Source organism: Narcine bancroftii, unplaced genomic scaffold, assembly GCF_036971445.1.
Source record: "Narcine bancroftii isolate sNarBan1 unplaced genomic scaffold, sNarBan1.hap1 Scaffold_153, whole genome shotgun sequence".
Taxonomy (NCBI): domain Eukaryota; kingdom Metazoa; phylum Chordata; class Chondrichthyes; order Torpediniformes; family Narcinidae; genus Narcine; species Narcine bancroftii.
Genome location: NW_027211888.1, coordinates 4,719,860 through 4,740,152, shown reverse-complemented (window position 1 = coordinate 4,740,152; position 20,293 = coordinate 4,719,860).

Genomic DNA, 20,293 nt, shown 5'->3' with positions numbered 1-20,293 from the left:
ATCAATGAGAATATTATGGTTGGAGGAGATTTTAATTGTTGTTTGGATCTGTTGTTGATTAAATCTCGAAAAATTGTGAAAAAAAAACAAAATGGCGAAAAGAATAACTGAGTTGATGGGGGATTTAAATTTAGTGGAAATATGGGAACAGAGGAATCCGACCGAAAAGGATTTTTCCTTTTATTCTCACGTCATGATTCGGTTTCAAGAATAGTTTTTTTTGGTATCAGCCCATTTGCAGGGTCGAATCAGACAGGCTGAGTATAAGAGTAGGATTCTGTCAGATCACTCATTATTGTTAATTTCACGTAGTATCGCAGAGATGGTGGAAACCTGTTATTGTTGGTGATTTAATGAAACGTTGTTAAAAAAAACCTGAAATTATTACGCTTGTAAGAGATCAGATTAGGTTTTTTTAGAAACGAATAAGGGATCAGTTCAAAGTAATTTTATGTTATGGGATACTTTAAAAAAGATATTTACGAGGTCAAACTATTACTTACACAGCAAAAGTGAAGAAACAATATATAGCAGAAATTCAGGACTTAGAGAAAGAAATTGCAACATTAGAGAAGACATTTCAGAAAAATTCAACTGAGGATAATAAAATACAGTTGTCCAAATTGAAGCTTTGTTATAATACAATTGTGAAAAAATAATTCAATGATGGAAACAGCTCTACTATGAGTTGAGGGACAGAGCACATACGGTTTTAACTTAGCAATTGGAAACTGAACAAGTGCCTAGAATGCAGTTAGGAGAAATTCAGAGATAACATAAACCACAGGATATTAATGATGAATTTTGTACATTTCATCGGGACTTTATCTGAAGGGAATTCGGATATGGAGCAGATTGATTGTTTTTTGTCGAATTTAAATTTACCTTTATTAGTGGAAGAGGATATTAAGACTTTGGATGGTTCATTTACTGATTTGGAACTTAAGGAGGCGTTACAATCTATGCCAAGTGGAAAATCACCTGGAGAAGATGGATTTACATTGGAATTTTAGAGAAATTTTTATGATTTGTTATTTCTGGAATATTCTGATGTACTGAAGCTCGCCACTGATACAGGTTTATTTCCAGAATCGTTTTCAAGGGCATTAATAACACTCATCCCAAAGAAAGACAGAGATCCATTAAAAGTTGTGTCATACAGACTAATATTAATAAATAATAATATTGAATGTAGATTACAAAATTGTAGCAAAGGTTTTAGCAAACAGATTGGCTAACCTTTTACCGCAATTAGTACATGTGGATCAAGCAGGATTTATCAAGGACAGGTATTCAGCTGATAATATTACTAAATTAATTACAATAATTAATGCTTCAAGACAACTCAACCAGACAATGATATTAGCGCTAGACGTGGAAACGGCTTTCCACAGTGTGGAGTGGAATTTTTATTTAAGGTGTTAGAAAAATATAAATTTGGACCACTCTTTACCAGTTGGGTTAAGGCATTATATACTAATACTCCTGCTCGGGTGGTGACAAATGGACAGATTTTGCAGGCATTCAATTTGTTTAGATCCACTAGACAGGGTCGTCCGCTGTCACTAGCCTTATTTGCATTAGTTATAGAACCAAGCAATTAGGCAAGAAATGAATATTAAGGGAATTACAATTGGTGGGCAAGAGTATAAAATTAATCTCTTTGCAGATGATGTGTTGATATATTTGTCTCAACCTAAGAATTCTTTCGAACCATTACAAAATTTGTTGAAAAGATACGGGGTAATGTCAGGCTATAAAGTAAAGTGAGATATTACTAATATCAGATGGAGATTATTCAGATTGTAAACAACTTATGAAGTTTAAATGGTCAAATAAAATTATTTGGGCATAATAATGGATAAAGAGTATCAAAATTTATACAGCTTAAATTATGTACCATTATTAAATAAGATTAACTATGATTTAAATAGATGGAAGGAGTCACTGTTAACACGGGTAAATTGTATTAAAATGAGTATATATCCACGCATTCAGTATTTGTTTCAATCTATTCTGAGTGTTATACCGGGAAAGTTCTTTCAGGAATTAAATAAAGCAGATTGTTTCTTTCTATGGAAAGGTAAGTTGTCTAGAGTCTCTATGCAAAAGTTGACATGGAGGTATGTTTTGGGAGGTCATCAATTCCACATTTTCAAAATTATTATCAAGTAGCACAATTAAAGTTTATGAATAGATTGTTTGATATTGACCAACCTCCGATGTGGGTGAATGTGGAGATGGATCAAATACAAGAAAGAACAATACATTATTTTATATATAAATGGAATCCTCTGCTTTTGCAGTAGTATCAACTGACAGTATTGAAACATTTGATAGGAGAATGGTATAAATGGAATCAGTTTATAGGATCGAAAGGTAAGATTTCAGCTAAGACACCATTATATCAGAATCAGACAATTTCATTTTCTATGAATAATTCTTATTTGAAAGATTGGGAATCAAAAGAAGTGATATTATTGGAGGACTGTTTTGAAGTAGATTCACTTCTTTGGTTTAATAGACAGAGAGAAATTTGGAATATCACAAAATACTTTATTTGCTTACTATCAAGTACAAGATTTATTATTAGAATGCTTTGGTAGAAATTTTAGTATAACCTGGTCAAATGAAATTTGAGAGATTAATTGTTGATAAGGGGAAAGAAGGGATTTGTTTCCGAAATGATATGTTATTACAAGAAAAGATGAAAAAGGTAGATATATTTAAAATAAAGGATAAATGGGAGAAGGATTTATGTGTTCCTATTTCTGTGGATGAGTGGTCTTACATGTGTTTGGTTAGTGTTATGAAATTAATTAATGTACGATATAGTTTAGTTAGTTATAACTTTCTGCATCAGTTATATTGAACTCCTGAAAAACTGACAAAATATGGATTTAGTGGGTCAGATTTGTGTTTTTGATTTGGTGATCAGACAGGTACTTTTTTTATACTCAGAGTGGGAATGTTTAAAGTTGAAGCCCTTTTGGTAAAAAGTGATTAAATTTTTGCGAGTTCTTTTCAAATAGATTTATATGTGGATCCATGGGTATGATTACTGGGATACATGAATACAATTATGGCAAATTTACGCTTGGAGAAACCTCAAATTGCATATATTCGTTTAGAATTAGCAGTGGCTAGAAAATGTATAGCTGCAACTTGGAAAAATGATGTCGAATTGAGTATTTATAGATGACACAATGAAATTCAATCATGTATTTACTTAGAGAAAATAACGTATAATTTGCAAAATAATTATTCTTTTTTTATAAAGATGTGAAGTTGGTATTTGGAATGTATGGGTTGAGATGTTAAGTAAAAGCCTTATACGTGTTGCAAGATGTAAATGGATGTCACACCGTAACAGTCTGTTATGAGACGATGCTATTGAGTTTTTTAATATAAGCTTCGTAGGGGTGAGGGTTATAGGGGCTGGGATAGATTAGAAGGGGGAGGAGGGAGGTGGGAGGTAGTAGAGGGTAGTTTTAGATTAAACTTTGTATTTTTTCTTGGTTCTGTAAAATTCTTAAATAAACTTCCAAAAAAACTGCATCGAGATAAATGTCGAGCCAGGCTCATCCATTGAACAGAAGACAACATAACACATCAATTGCCTTCTGGTTTTTCATCCACTCTACTCCAAACCTTACAATTTTGACTCCATGGGTTTCCTCTGGGTACTGATGTCCTCTCACATCCCTCAGGTAGGTGTAAATGGCAGCTTGATGATTGATGTGGATTGTTTTATATTTTAAATACAACATCTATATTGTACATGTAATGGCAATATCATTCAAAGAATTAGACTCCACTACAAAACTGGGAGGAAGGATGTGAACCTGAAAGATTTAGTTATGGTCACTGATTCTTAAACAATTTGGTGAGAGGACACACACATGGATATCGGGATGAACCCAGGCATGAGAGGTTTCAGAAAGGAGTAGAGACTGTTCTTGATCAATCAAGAAATTTTAGAGATCACCCAGTAAATGTTATGAGAAGGCACATGAGCGCGCGATGCCATAAAATGAGTTACGTTTATATTGCATATTCGGTTAATTTTTAACTTAGACATACAGCACGGTAGCAGAAAATCTCACGCCCTGAAGCCATGCTGCCCAATTTACACCCCATTGACCTATACCCCCTGCACATTTTGAATGGATGGAGGAAACCAGAGCCCCTGAGGAAAACCCACGCAGATACAGGGAAGACTTTCAAACTCTTTATAGACAGTGCAGGACCCGAACCCAGGTCCGGTCCCAACCATTGGTGCTGTAAAGGTGTTGTGCTAATTTCCACACCAACCATGTCATCCTTTAGATGCCATCTTATTCAGAATAAAGAGTGTTTACTCTTTCTCTCCTTTAACCATCTTGAACACAATGGCAAACTGTTTCATTAACCTCAAAAACAATTGATCAGAAATAATCTATAGAACACCGTCAAACCCATTAACTGAAATAAATTAAATAGAAGGAAAAAAGAAAAAAAATTAACTGCTAAAATGAAAAAAACCTAAAAATTAGGTCTAATCCAACCTCTCCCTCTAATCAAAGTTACCTTATGTAATGAAGAAAAGAAGAATAGTGTAGAACCACTGGTAGCCCCCGGAGAACAGGCGATGAATGGCCAAACCACACATTTAGTTCCTCCAATTGTAGAAAAATTCTAGGAATGTGCCCCATTATTTCATCAATTGGAACTTTCTATCTTTAATATAAGATATGATTGTCTCTAAACTTAAAAGGACATTACATCATGTAATCACAGTGTATGAGTCGGGGAAGAATCATCTTTCCATTTCAATAACATTGCTCATCTGGCTATTAACGTAGCAAAAGCTCAAAATTTTTTCTGAGCTGCCGACGATGGTTTATCTGGATCACGAGAAAAACCAAACAGAGCAATTTAACGGACAAGTTCAAAATTGATCTTAAGAACCAATGATAAAGTTTGAAAAATGCCTTTCCTGAAATTCTCTAAGTTTGGGCATTCCCAAAACAGAGGAATTAAAGAGACTTGGAAAATGTTAAATTTCTCACATAGTGAATCAACATCTGCATACAAGCGAGATAGTTTCAGTTTGGACATATGTATTCCTGTACCACCTTAAATTGTAAAAATCAATGCCTAGCATAAAGTGAAGAGTCATTAATACAATTGAGAATAGAATACCCAGCTACTTCTGGAAATTTTATATTTAAATCTCATTCACAACTGCTCTTAATCTTGGATTTTAAACCCAATACATTATTATAAATACATGCTATTAATCCACCATGAACATAAAGCCGTAAATTTAAAAAAATAGATGAAGAATATTAGTCTTAGAAATTCACGGAAAATCCAAAATCTTAGATTGAAGAAAATGTCTAATATTTCAATGTCAAAAAAGAGTGATTACTAAGTTCAAAATTTAGTTGATAATTGTTTGAACGTGGCAAAATTAACTGAAATAAAGGGGTAATTGAAACTTTGAATACCTATTCTATAACATCCTTGAAATCTACATCCGACAAGGATGGTGGTAAAAGATGGTTATCTATCATAGGGTTGCCCAATTAAAAACCATTTAGCCCAAAACAGTTCCTAAATTGGCCAAAATTGTCAATCAGTTTTTCAATCATGGATTATGTGTCAAATTTGGAAAATGGTAATATTGTAGAACTTTTTTGGAAAACTGTAATTCCGTCATGGCCCATGAAGGGCGATTCACTGATTTTTCCAAAATTATCTAAAGCAAGCCTGATCCAAATGCTATACTCTTTCCATTTATTACATTCCCAGCAGAAGTTGGGGAATTACAACTAGTAACAAGGAACTGGCTCTGTTATCCCCTCTTCACACAGGCCGTAAAGTTCATAGTTGGAGCAAAGGTCTATCTTGGATCAAATGAACCGATAAAAACAGGATCCAAAGCAAAATTTAATTTGTTATTTTGGCCCAGTATTTAATGGCAGAAACTTGCTGAGCAGAGAGGGCTTTTATAATAGATAGATAATATTGAAATATTACAGACCTGAAGGGCTTTTATGTATTCATTAAATAAACAGAAAAGGGTTTAAAATAATCAGACAATAGTCCAATTTTATAAATTAGATCAGGGTATTATATTATAAGCCCAAAGTTAGGGTTGTACCTAATGGACAAATGTCCTCAGCATTCCCATGAACCAGGTGTAGTGGGCAGGGATGCCCATTATCTCCAGCTCCCTTCGTTTTGATTCGAGAACCGTTGGTGGAAGATATTCACTGAGATCCAGACATTAAAGGATCGTGGGTAAATAAACCAGGAAGAAGATGAGATTAATCTATTTGCAGATGATGTCCTGATATGTTTGACAGACCCAGCAATTTCATTGGTAAAACTACACTCTAAACTGGAAGATCATGGGAAGATCTTGTGATATAAAAGGACCAAAATAATCAACTTCCACGTATGTAAAAGGGAATTAATCAGGTGAAACTCTGGCCTGTGGTAAATCTGACATTTGTTGTTGTCCAGGTTTTCATTCTCTCTGTAAGTCACAAAGATATGAACCCTCATGATTTCATTATTAATATATTTAAGCACTGATGTACTATCAGGCCAAAACTCAGAATCTGCTAACTCCATCTGTAATTCTCTTCTTAACATAGTGTCCATTTTGCTCACCGTAGTAGCAGCAGTCAATTCCATTCAAGGTCTGGTGACTGACTTTAATGGAGTAACTCTGGCTTTTCCCATTACAAATCCACCATGTACTCACACTTGGTTTTCACAGGACTCAGTAACTGACAGGATCAAAATCACCTTCACTACATCAGGAAAATGGTGTAACAGCAAACGTGGCCAATCCAAAGTCTGTTGACTTCAAACGTCCAAGTATTTGAAGACACTCAATCCAATTTCTCCAATCTTGTGCGATGGATTCTGGGATAGTTTCATCCCATCCAAATTTTCTTCTGCAAAATTCTTGAAGAATTTTCTTTCATTGAATATTTTATTTAAATCAACATATATATGAAAGTTATAACAATTAAAATCAAATCACAATGTTACAGAGCTTACAAATATATGTTGATAATATATAAAAAAGAAAAGAAAGGAAAAGAAACTAAGATACTACTGTAGCGGCAGCTACAACCAGACAGGTTGAGTTCAGTGAGCAAAAATTCCTTTATTCAGGTTTGCATGGCTGGTCTTATGCTCCCAGCCCAGACTTGGCTGAGAAGCGTACCGGGGGGTCACGTGGGCCGCAGTTCACGGGCTTCTGAGCCTGGTGCCGAGTTAGGGGAGAAACCCGCGACGGTGCCATTTTGGACGGCTGCCCCACCGCATGCATGACATGAGGGGCTGGATCACATGCCTAATGGCATGCCGCCACACAGCCCCCCCAGAACCGGTGCCAATGGCCTTTTTTGTCGGGCAGCCTCGCTTCTTGGGTTGAGCCGCGACCACTGGCTCATTGGGGTTGAGGTGTGCTGGCTTTAATCTGTCCACAGTAAACAGTTCCCTCTTACATTAATGTCTGGTGTGAAGGTGGATCCTGAATGCTGGATGACTCTGTACAGCCCTTCATACAGTCTTTGAAGGGGTGCTGTGAAGGGTCTCATCTGATAAAAACATACTCTGCGGAATACAGCTCACTGGGCTGGTAAGAGGCGCGTGTGCCATGTCTGGGCGGTGGTGGGGGTGTGAATGACTCCAACTGGGCCCGGAGATGGGAAGTAAACCATGCGGTGCCTGTTGCAAGTTGTGAGGTGCATTGATAAACTCACCAGGCAGGGCTAGTGGTGCACCATAGACCAGCTCAGCCGATAACGCCTGCAGACCTTTTTGGGTGTCGAGTAGATGCCCAGGAGTACCCAAGGCAGGTCATGCACCCAGTTGGGGCCGGTGAGGTGGGCCATAAGTGCCGACTTCAGGTGGCAATGCAATCGCTCGACCAGTCCCAGTCTGTTGGTGAGCTGTGCCCAGAGTGAAGAGGTGAACTGCGTGCCACGTTTGCTGGTGAGGTGGGTCAGCATGCCGAACCAGGCAATACAATCGGTCAAAAGTGCTCGGGAGCAGGAGTCTGTGGAGGCTTCTCGATAACCTCAGGCCAATGAGTGGTGCAGTCTACCACCGTGAAAAGTTAACGGTTACTTCGGGAAACGGGTAAAGGGCTGACAATGTCCACATGTATGTGGCTGAACCATTCTCGGACGTGTTCAAAATCCTGCACGGGAACTCTGGTGTTCCAGTGTACCTTGGAAAGCTGGCAATGGATGCAGGTTCTGGCCCAGTCTGCAATCTGCTTTCGAAGCCCGTGCCAAATGAAGCATTCTGCCACCATATGAACCTTGGACCTGATGGAACGGTGGGAAAGGTCGTGGATATGGTGGAAGACATGCCTGCACCACTGCTGGGGAACCACTGGTCATGGGGTGCTCATGAAGACATCGCACAGGATGGTATAATCACCGAGAAGAATCGGGAGGACCTGGAACTGCTGGCCCGTGATGGCCGTCCTGAAGGCTTGCATCTCATCATTGGACTACTGATCCGGGGCAAGCTGGTCATAGTCTAGGCAGCGTGTCAGCGACCACATTGTCTTTCTCCGCCTTGTGCCAAATGTTGATGGTGAACTCCAACACAAAGGACAGGTGATGCTGTTGGCAGGCCGACCAGGGATCTCTAGCCATAGCGAGAGCCTGAGTGAGGGGTTTGGGGTGGGTATAAATGGTGAAAGGCCTCCTCTCCAAGAAATAGTGCAAATGAGGCACAGCAAGGTACATGCCCAGCAACTCATGGTTGAAAGCACTATACGTGTTCTGGCGGACGATGAAGTTGGCTAAAGAATTCCAGTGGTTTTCACTGTCCATTAACCTGATGCTGTAGGGTGGCACCAACGGAGGTGGCAGAGGCATCGACGGAGAGCAACATAGGAAGGTCGGTGTGTGGGGACACGAGTAGGGTAGCCTTCACGAGGGCAACTTTCGTGGCCTCTGGAGTCCAGGCGTATCTTGTTCTTGGCCGCGATAAGAGCGAAGAGTGGCTGCATGATGTGTGCAGCGGCTGGAATGAATCGGTTATAGAAGTTGACCATACCTGCAAACTCTTGTAGCTCCTTGAGGTTGTTTGGGCGTGGAAACTCTCTGATTACAGTGACCATAGCAGCTGGTGTAGCTCTTTCGGTCGTGATGGTATGGCCCGGGAACTGCATGGACTCTTTTCCGAACTAGCATTTGGCTGGGTTGATCATTAGGCCGAATTTGGCAGTTGGGAGAAGAGGGTGTGCAGGTGAGACTTGTGTTGTGCCCAGTCTCTGCTGGCGTCAAGAATGTCATCCAGATAAATGAACACAAAATTAAAATCCCTGCGCACCATATCCATGAGGTGCTGGAAGCTCTGGGCGGTTTTCTTGATCCCAAATGGGATGCATAGAATTTGAACAAGCTGAAGGGGGTGATGATGGTCGTTTTGGGGATGTCCTTGGGTGCAATGGGATTTGATGATACACGCGCACCAGGTCGACCTTGATGAATACCCTCGCGTCATGCAGATTGGCTGTAAAGTCCTGAATGTGAGGGATGGGGTAACAGTCAGGTACTGTCATGTCATTAAGCCATTGATAATCTCTGCAGAGATGCCAGCCACAGGAGGCTTTCGTGACCAGGTGGAACAGTGAAGCCCAAGGACTGTCGGAGCGTCGAATGATCCCCAGTTCCTGCAGATGCGAGAACTACTCTTTCGCTATCTGGAGCTTATCCGGCGGGTTTAACAGTAATGTACAATAAACTGTATCAGATTCTGTGACACCAGGTTCACAATGGGGAGAATATTTAACAGTGATATACGGTAGACTTTGGTAGATAGTGTGACACCGTGTTCACAGTACTGAGAAGGTTTAACAGAGATGTACGGTAGAATAAGGCAGATTCTGTGACTCCGGGTTTACAGTAGTGAGAAGGTTTAAAAATGATCTATTGGAAAATATGGAAAGAATGGGAAAAAAGTTGAATTGACGCAAAGTCTTCTCGATATTGAAGATCCGGAACAATCATTGGGACTGGAATCACTGGGTTGAATGTTTTTGTTTCAATACTTTGTGAAAGTCTGACAGGGGGAGTGGCTGACACTGAGTCCTTTAGTCACCTGCCACTTGTGGACTTTACCACACCCAGATTTTTAAGGAGCTACTACTTTTGAGTAGCTCGTTTGGGGATTGATTTTTCTCTTTTTTTTGGAATCTTTTAAATAGGTGGGGATTAGAATACTGTGAGATTTAGAAGGGGAGCATTATTTTATAATAGGATTCACATTCGTGGGAAGGTTTAACAGTGATATACTATGAAATGTGTCAGATACTGTAACACCAGGTTCACATGGGAATAAGGTTTAACGGTGATGTATGGTATGTTGAGGTAGATAATGTGACACCAGGAGTACAGTGGGGAGAATGTTTAATGGTGATGTATGGTATGTTGAGGTAGATAATGTGACACCAGGTGTACAGTGGGGAGAAGGTTTAACGGTGATGTATGGTATGTTGAGGTAGATAATGTGACACCAGGAGTACAGTGGGGAGAAGGTTTAACGGTGATGTATGGTATGTTGAGGTAGATAATGTGACACCAGGAGTACAGTGGGGAGAAGGTTTAACGGTGATGTATGGTATGTTGAGGTAGATAATGTGACACCAGGTGTACAGTGGGGAGAAGGTTTACCGGTGATGTATGGTATGTTGAGGTAGATAATGTGACACCAGGTGTACAGTAGGTAGAAGGTTTAACAGTGATGTAAGGTAGGGCTGAGGCAGATACAGTGACACCAGGTTCACAGTTGGGAGAAAATTTAATGGTCATGTACGGAAGACTGAGGCAGATACAGTGACACCATGTTCACAGTTGGAGAAGGTGCAAAGATGATGTACGGGAGAGTGAGACACTTATTGTGACACTGGGTTCACAGCAGTGAGAACGTTGAACAGTAATGTCCGATAAACTGTGTCAGAAACTGTGACACCAGGTTCACAGTGGGGAGAAAATTTATTGGTCATGTACATTAGACACCGAGTTTACAGTAGTGTGAAGGTTTAACAGTGATATACTATAAACTGTGTCAGATACTGTGACACTAGGTGCACAGTGGGTATAAGGTTTAACATTGATGTACGGTAGACTGAGTCAGATTCTGTTACTCCGCATTTTCAGTAATGAGATGGTTTAAAAATGATATACAATAAACTGCGGCAGACACTGTGAAACCAGGTTTACTGTGGGAATATGGTTTAATGGTGATTAAAAAAATGAACTTTGGCAGATAAAGTGACACTAGATTCACAGTGGGTAGAGGTTTAATGCTGATGTATGGAAGACTGAGGAAGATATTGTGACACCGGGTTCACAATGGGGAGAAGGTTTATCAGTGATGTACGATAAGCTGTGGGAGATACTGTGACACATGGTTCACAGTAAGAAGAAGTTTTAATGGTGATGTAAAATAAACTGTGGGAGATAAAGTGACATCAGGTTCACATTGGGGAGAGGTTTAATGGTGATGTACGGAAGACTGAGGCAGATACTGTGACACCAGATTCACAATGGGGAGAAGGTTTAACAGTGATGTACGATAAATTCTGGTATATACTTTGACATCGGTTCATATTGGGGAGTACTTTTAACGGTAATGTATGGTAGAGTGAGGAAGATACTGTGACACCATGCTCATTGTATTGTTCATTTATCTTAATTACAATATCTAATTTATATGCTCATTTCTTTTTGTGGCAACTTCTAAACATTCCATAAACTTCAATTCCAATCAGATTTTGTTCATTTAAATAGGTCACCATTAAAAGCCCAAATCATTTGGTCTCTAAAGTACGCCTCACAAAATTAAATTCTTTACTTGGGTTTGGTTGCAACAGCTCTTCAGTTTGCTTCATTATTTTTTCAGTCCCTCGTTTTGTGTTTTCTTTTTTGCCTGTTCAGCTTCACCAAATGGGCATCCAACTCTCTCTTCTCAGCTTGACCCAACGTCTCCTCTGTAAACTTAAGCAAACCAAGGAGACCAAAGTTAAAATTTTCATATTTGCATTTTCAAAAACAAAAATGGCGCTGTGACTTGCAGTTTCACATCATAACCCCACTTGCTAAACTTGCAAGCAACTGCACCTCATCCTACAGCTGGAAAATTGCAATAGAACTGCTTGCTTCAAGCAAAGTTATTATTTGACTCTTTAATAATTTTTTGTAAATTTCAACAGACATAATATTATTTAACTGTTGTTTATGTGTCGTTGGAAAATTACCTTTCCATTCAATCAGATTTAGAGTTTTGAGTGCCGTATTTGAGAAAAGATGTGCTCCTGTTGGGGACGGTTCAGAGATGATTTACTGGAATGATATCAGGAATGAAAGGGTTAGTGTATGAGGAACATTTGTCGACTCTTTGACTGTACTGGTTGGAGTACAGAAGGATAAGGGGGACCTCAGAGGCATTTCAAATGCTGGATGGCCTGGGCAGAGTACATATGGCAACGATGTTTCCCATGGTAGGGGATTCTAGAACAAGAGAGCATAATTTCAGGATAAAAGGGTGTTGATTTAAAACAAATTTTGTCAGTGGGTTGTGAATCTGTGGAACTGAGGTCATTGGGTTTATTTAAGGCAGAAATTGACAGGTATTTGATTAATCAAGTAATCAAGGGTTAAGGGGAGAAAGCTGGGCAGTGGGGCTGAGTGGAAGAATGGTGGAACAGACTAAATGGGCCTACTTCTGCTCCTATATCTTGTGATCTATAACCTGCGGAAGACCAAGACAACCTCTTCTGCATCATGGTTTTATGTTATGTGAACCCATTTCCAATTGAATCCCATGTTACAAGTGGCCCACACTCCTCCGGAATGTTTGCTCTCATGTTATGCCATTTTAGCCAATTCAATAAGATCGCTAAAGACCGCTGCGTTTCTCTCAATGCAAATTCTACATTGACAGGACTACAGCTACCTCATTTTAAAAATTAGTATCGAGCAGCTCAAATGATATTTCTTGGTTCTTTTTTGAAAGGGTTAAAATAGAATCAAATAAAATAGGAGAGTGAAAAGCAGAAGAATTTATATACAAGTGGGAATCGAAATTAATGGTTGGTGATAAAGATACACCATTGTTGAAACATTTAATTAATATATGGAATAAAATAAATGATGAAATTGGTGTAAGTGGATGTACATCACTCAGAATAGCTTTGATTCAAAATCATCGTATCTTTTTCAAAGGATCATCAATTTCTGGATAGATGGTTTCGTAAGGGGATTAGAAATGTGGAAGATTGTTATGAAAGGGGTCAATTAATGTCATTTGAGCAACTGAGAAATAAATATTGTATAACTCATAGCAATCTTTTTTTCTATTTCCAACAAAGAGCATATTTGAAGGATAAGTTAGGACCAACCATGTTGTACTGAAATAGAAATTCCTTCTTGAGGAATTGTTAAAAAAATTACTTCTATGATGTCCTGTTTATTACAATTAGGAACTTTTAAATGAGGAGTTCATGAGTCAAGACAAAGGTGGGAAATGGATCTGAATATTGTATATGATAGGCTAATATGGGCAGATCCATATAAGGATCTCAATGTAAGATATAAATTAGTTCAGTATAATTCTTTATACATCAGTCATATATCAGATGTCAGCAAGGATTTTATCTGAAAGCAGCACCTGGAGTCAGGTGACTCAGGCAGTTGGATTTGAAAAGCTCTACAGGAAGCTGATTTGGCAATAGAGATCATGTGATCCAGGGGAGTTTATTCATTCACTTCAACTCAGAAGTCTGGAACTATTGACCAGAGTTCCACACTGCAGCAGTGAGGAAGGAATTCACAACTAGTTTTTCTTCTACAGCTACTTCTTACACAAGAGAAAATGAATAGAATAAAATCAGAATTATCAGACCAATGTTTTAGGTGTGGTAAAGGTGTAGCAACTTTCTTGCATTCAACTTAGCTTTGTCCTAATGCAAGATCTTTTTGAGGAGAATTACAGATTACAGAACAAATTACAGGAGTTGTTTTTCCGCAAAAATCCAACTTTCTATTCATTAGGAAATATTGAAGGAACAAGGCCCAAATTAAAACTATTCATATATCAATTGAAATTTGTTAAATTAATATTAGTAGTGATGAGGAGACGTATTGCACTTACTTGGAGATCAGATATATTTTTAGGGATGCCAAGATGACATTCAAAAATTCAAAGTTCTGTTCCTTTAGAAAAAAATTACATATAGCTTCAGAAATGTATACTCTATGCTTTTGCAAATTTGTCACCTGAATATTCAAATATTAGGCTTCAATTTGTAATAAGGTCTTTTCCATCCCTCTAGTCATGTGAGATTCTCCTCTAAGTTGTAAAATTTTTATTTAGATGTGTTAGATTTCCTCGCCACCGCAAACTCTGGGAAAGCGGAGGACTGGCACAGGGCACCAGAAAACAAGACCACACCCCACCAACATCTGAGAAGCAGAGGATTCAATCCACAGGTCGGTGACCATGGAAGCAGACCAGCGAGACGTTCTGCAGCTGAAGGACCCACATAGGTGGCAAGCTGTTCGTGACTTGAGGAGAGTAACACACGCAGGCTGTGGGGTTCTGGGGAAAGCAGTCAAGGAACTCACACCAGGCCGTTGATTGCAAGAGATTGGTTGAACTGGCTAAAAGAGTGTCAGGTTTCAGCCCTGGGATACGAGTGGGTGCGAAAGAGTTCCTAATTGTGTCAGAAGTTCAAAACTGGAGCTCGCATTGCCAATAACTTGGATTGTTCTGTGAGCATTGAAAGAGAATCCACAGACCCTCAGTGACTTGGCCCAGGGTTCAGGGTGGTGGGGGTGGGTGGGGGGAGAGCACGACTCTCTTTTGCTTCTTTCTCTGAGTGCAAGAGGCATTTCAAGCAATTTCTTACAATGGCGAATCTGTCTGCCTCACAGCAGGAAAAAAGCAATTTTGTGTGAAATGACACTTTTTCATTACATGACAGTAAATTGTCTCCTGAAATAGAGAGAGAGGTTCAAGTTTCAAACTATTACAAACTCCACTCACCAGACCTACCTGGATTATATCTCTTCCCACTTTATTTTTGCAAGGACGCCACTGATTTTATCACAACTCCTCTGCTCGATCTGTCCTGTGACAGACTATATATTTTACATTGTAGTTTGATATGTTTTTGAAAGAGATGGATTGTAGGAGTCGTGTCGGTCACAAACAAACACAAACACTTCACAACACAGCTTTTAATTAAAATGCAAGAGCATTGCTGAGAGTGAGTCATGCAGACGCCAAGACCCTTGGCAAAGGCAAAACAAGGAGACTGTTTTGCAAAATAATTTCAAAAGCAGATGTTTTTTGAAATTATTGTTTTTAAAGCAACAGATGAATGGACTCAGAAGTTTGGGTGCGGTGCAGTAATCTGGCTGGTTCCAGTTTGCTGTTCTAAGAAGGCCATGTGGTCTTGCAATCAGAGGGGAGAGACCAAATAGGCTTGAGAGAGAGAGAGAGAGAGAGAGAGAGACAGAGAGACAGAGAGATGGCAAGCTGGCATCTTGTTGAAACCCCATTTTGAAAACGGGTTGTGAGTTCTCAGTTCAGCCTGTTGAAAAACCTTGTTGTCCATTCAAGAGGAAATGGCTGGCTAGAAATTATGTTTCACCTGATATAAGGGAAATAAAAGGAACTCAATGGTGATCTGCAGAAGTAGTTATCATTTGGAAAACCCTGATGGGGCAAGTTTCTTTGGCAAGATACCAAAGTGGCTGATCAGAGGGAATCAGTTTTTGTGTGTCCAATGAGCAAGAACCCTCTCTGAAACCAACAAGAGACTTCCTGAGGGGCAACCATTTACTTTTAAGCACCAGAGCTTGGTGATAGACACCAGTGAACTTGTAGGAGTGTCAAAGATCTTTACACACTTTAAATACACCTGCGCTTAGAATTAGAAGCTGTTAGGCTGTTACATTAATAGTGATGTTTGATCCTGTTTTTGTTTAAAGAAAATTAAAAATGATGTTTGTTTAAGTATCCTTTGTCTTGGTGATTTTCTATTGCTGCTTAGTTTTGGGGTCCTCTGGGCCTGTAAAAGTCCCAAGGAGGTTTTCTACTCCAGAACAGCCAAAATGTCTTCAACAAATGCAGATTCCCCCATACTGTAATTGATAAAGTCTGCACCCATATCTCCAATTCTCTTTCTGCCCTTACTCCACCTCCCCTCCAGCAGAACAAGGACAGAATCTCTCAGGTTTCTCAGTTACCACCCATCATCTGCCACATCTGACACATTATCCTTGGACACTTCCAACTTCAGCACCATCCTCTAAACTGCTACATCTAACCCACTCCACTAATATCCTCTTTTCACATGGGCACGTCTTTCTGTGACTCCCTCAATGGCACTTCCCTCTCCACTCACCACTACCTGACACACTCCCCATTGGAACCGCAGAAATTGCCAAACTTCCATTCATCTCCACTCACTTACATCCAAGGCCAAAATCAGACCTTCCAGTTGAGGCAGAGTTTCACATGCACCCCATCCAACCTGACCTCCTACATTTGGTAGACTCAGTTGATCTTGATATCACCAAGACCAAATACATTTTGCTAAATACCTGTGCTCTGTGGATCTAAACATGAGCTTCCTGTGGTCTACCATATCAATTCTCTAACCCTGTCTGTTGTCCCCATCCTTCCCCAGGGGGAGGGCACACAAACTTCAAGAAAACACATTATATTCCTCCTGGGCAGCCTTTAACTCTATAGCATGAACACAAATGTTTCTCATTTTAAGCAGTCACTCACCTGTGTCTGATTTCACTGTTTCCAGCTCTTGATCTACTGCCCATTTGAATAAAATTACTCCTTTAAGGTAGAAGAGTTGACAGTGGTGTTTTCCCCATGTCGCTTGCCATTGAACAACTGGCAAAATTAAGTGGCAGTTGTTGCAGAATGAATGGTGTTATTGTTCAAAATCTGCCTGAGATCGAAAGTATTCTTGTACTGAATAGACATCTGGGCCAAATGCTATTTAAGGAGAATCTGTACCTGACTGGACATCCTGAAGTACAATGACTACTTCTATCCACTAAAGCACACATGTCAAACTCTGGCCCGCGGGCCAAGATATAATTATATTTGGCCTGCAAGATCATATCAAAAATGTATTAGAGGTGGCCAGCTGGCCGCCGCGCCAGTATAGCGAATGCACAGTAACCGCTGTGTCCCAGGGTGAGAGAGAGAGAGAAAAATCCTGGTTCTTGAAAAGTAATGGTGGGTGGTTTTATAAACACGCTGTCATGTCCCCCCGCCCATCCCCCCACCGCAGCGCGGCCTGGCAGGTGTCAGGGGAAGCCAAGGCCGCTTCCCAGCTTCCGGAAACCCAGTGGCACAGCGTTTCTTGGAGCTGCAGATGGAGTCGGGACGCCGGAGGGAAGAGTGGGGCTCCCCGCCGAGCGATGGGGGCGCCGGCCGCCGTGCGCCTTCCCACCAGACCAGCGGCGGGTGCCAGGAGTACACGTGGAGAGCGAGGCTGGTCGGGCAGGTAGGGTGGAACCCCCCGCCAATCTCAGGAGTGGCGTGGGCTGGATCGGGATTAGCCGCGCTCACCTGCTCCTCTACCGCTGACCGGGATCCCAGCACAGTGCTGAGTACAGAGACTGCCCTGGAAAGGTCCTGGGACACCGGCACGGAAAGGAAAGGGGGTCCGGGAGAAACTCAGCAGGTCAAGGGTGTCCGGGTGTAACTCAGTAGGTCAAGGGGGGTCTGGGAGAAACTCAGCAGGTCAAGGGAGGTCCGGGAGAAGCTCAGCAGGTCAAGGGAGGTCCGGGAGAAACTCAGTAGGTCAAAGGGGGATCCGGGAGAAACTCAGCAGGTCAAGGGAGGTCCGGGAGAAACTCAGCAGGTCAAAGGGGGTCCGGCAGAAACTCAGGGGGGGGCCTGACCTCGCCAGGACCGTTGCCCATTCCCCCTCCCTGCCGCAGGCTGACCTGCGACTCATGGTGCATGGAACATATCTCATGGTACATGGAACACAACAGAGAGGACCTACTGCGGACCTCCACCCCCTAAAATGATGGAAATAGAAGAAGATGACAAAATTTTCTTGTTTATTTTCATTGGTGATGACATTGTTCAATGGGTTTATTGTATATGTTGAATGTTTAATGGGTTTGGAGGGGGGTGGGAAGGAAGGAGGGAAGGGAGGGGGGAAAAGGGGAAAAATTACACTGTGTATATTCAAGAGGGAAATGTTTGTGTGTATTTTGGTTGGTTCATAGTGTGAAAAAAAAAATAAAAATGAAGTTAAACTGAAGGAATATCTCACATAATAAATTTACCTCACTCGCACAGCAATATCTCACTACAGAACCGACTCACATAAAAAGGTCACACTGTGGAAGTCACGAACAGAACCATCTCACACTAAGCTACACATTTACTTCACAAGGTTACACTGTGGGACTCACTGACTGGAATGTGGAACTCACTCACATAACAAGTCCACATTGTGAAAATCATTCATCTCACCAGGTCACACTGTGAAAACAACTCACATTACATTTTTGATGTCAAACTCATGGACATAACAAGGTCAAACTGTGGAACTCACTCACATAACAAGTCAACACTGTGAAAATCATTCATATCACCAGGTCACACTGTGAAAATCACACATAAAATTTTCAACATCAAACTCGCTTAACAGAACAAGGTCCAACTGAGGAAATCACTCACATAACAAGTTTACACTGTGGGAATACCTTACATAACAAGGTCACACTGTCGAACTCAATAACATACCAATTTTACACTCTGAGACTCACTAATTTGATAGGTTGACACTGTGGAATTCACTTACATAACAATGTCACACTTTGAAATGCACTGACATCACCAGGTCACACTTTGAAATTCACTCACATAACAATTTTACACTGTGGGACTCACGAACAAAACATTTTCAATGTCGAAATCCAATCAGTTCAGAATGTGGGACTCACTCACATAACAAGGTTAGACGGCGGGTAAAAAATCACATCACCTGTTCATTCTGTGGAACTCATTCAAATAACAAAGTTACATTGTGGAAACTCCTTCAATGTTAAAATATGGGAATTTATCACATAATAAGTTTACAATGTGGAACTCACTAGCACAGCAATGTCACACTGTGGAACTAATAAGGTCACACTGTAGAAGTCACCAACATAACAAGGTCACACTGTAGAAGTCACCAACATAACAATCTCACACTGTGGTACACATTTACTTAACAAACACTGTGGGACTCATTAACATAACATGGCTGGAATGTGGAACTCACTTACATAACAAGTCGACACTGCAAAAATCATTCATATCACAAGGTCACACTGTGAAAACCACTCACATTACATTTTCAACGTCGAATCCGTTGACATAACAAGGCCAAACTGTGGGACTCACTCACATACCAAGGCCACACTGTCAAACTCAATAACATAGCAATTTTACATTCTGAGACTCACTAACTTGACAGGTTGACACTGTGGAATTCACTTCCATAACAACGTCACACTTTGAAATACTCACATCAACAGGTCACACAGTGAAAATTATTCACATAACAAGATTACACTGTGGGACTCATTGACATAACAAGTTTACATTTTTTGACTAACACATAACATGGTTATATTGTGGAATTCATTCACATAACAAGTTTATCCTGTAGGAATCCCTCACATAACAAGGTCATACTGTGAAACTCACTCACATCCCAATGTTACACTCTGAGACTCATTAACTAAACAAGGATGACACTGAGAAATTCACTTCCATAACAATGTAACACTTTAAACTGATTCACAGAGCAAGTTTAGTGTAATAACCAGGTTACACTCTGGAACTCACGAACATTACATTTTCAATATTGAACTCACTGACACAACAATGTCAAACTGTGGGACACACTCACATCACCAGGTCACACTGCGAAAATAACTCACATAACAAGTTTACACTGTGGGACTCACTAACATAATGTTAACAATGTGGGATTCACTAAGAAAACAAGATTACACTGTGGAACTCACTCTCATAACATTTTCAATGTCGAACTCACTGATATAACAAGTTCAGAATGTGGGACTCACTCACATGACAAGGTTAGAGAGTGGTTATAAATCACATCACAAGTTCATTCTATGGAACTGTAATGGAAGAATTCGACCAGATTATGCAAGAATGTATACATGTGAATCAGAAGACATGATCTAAATTCCAC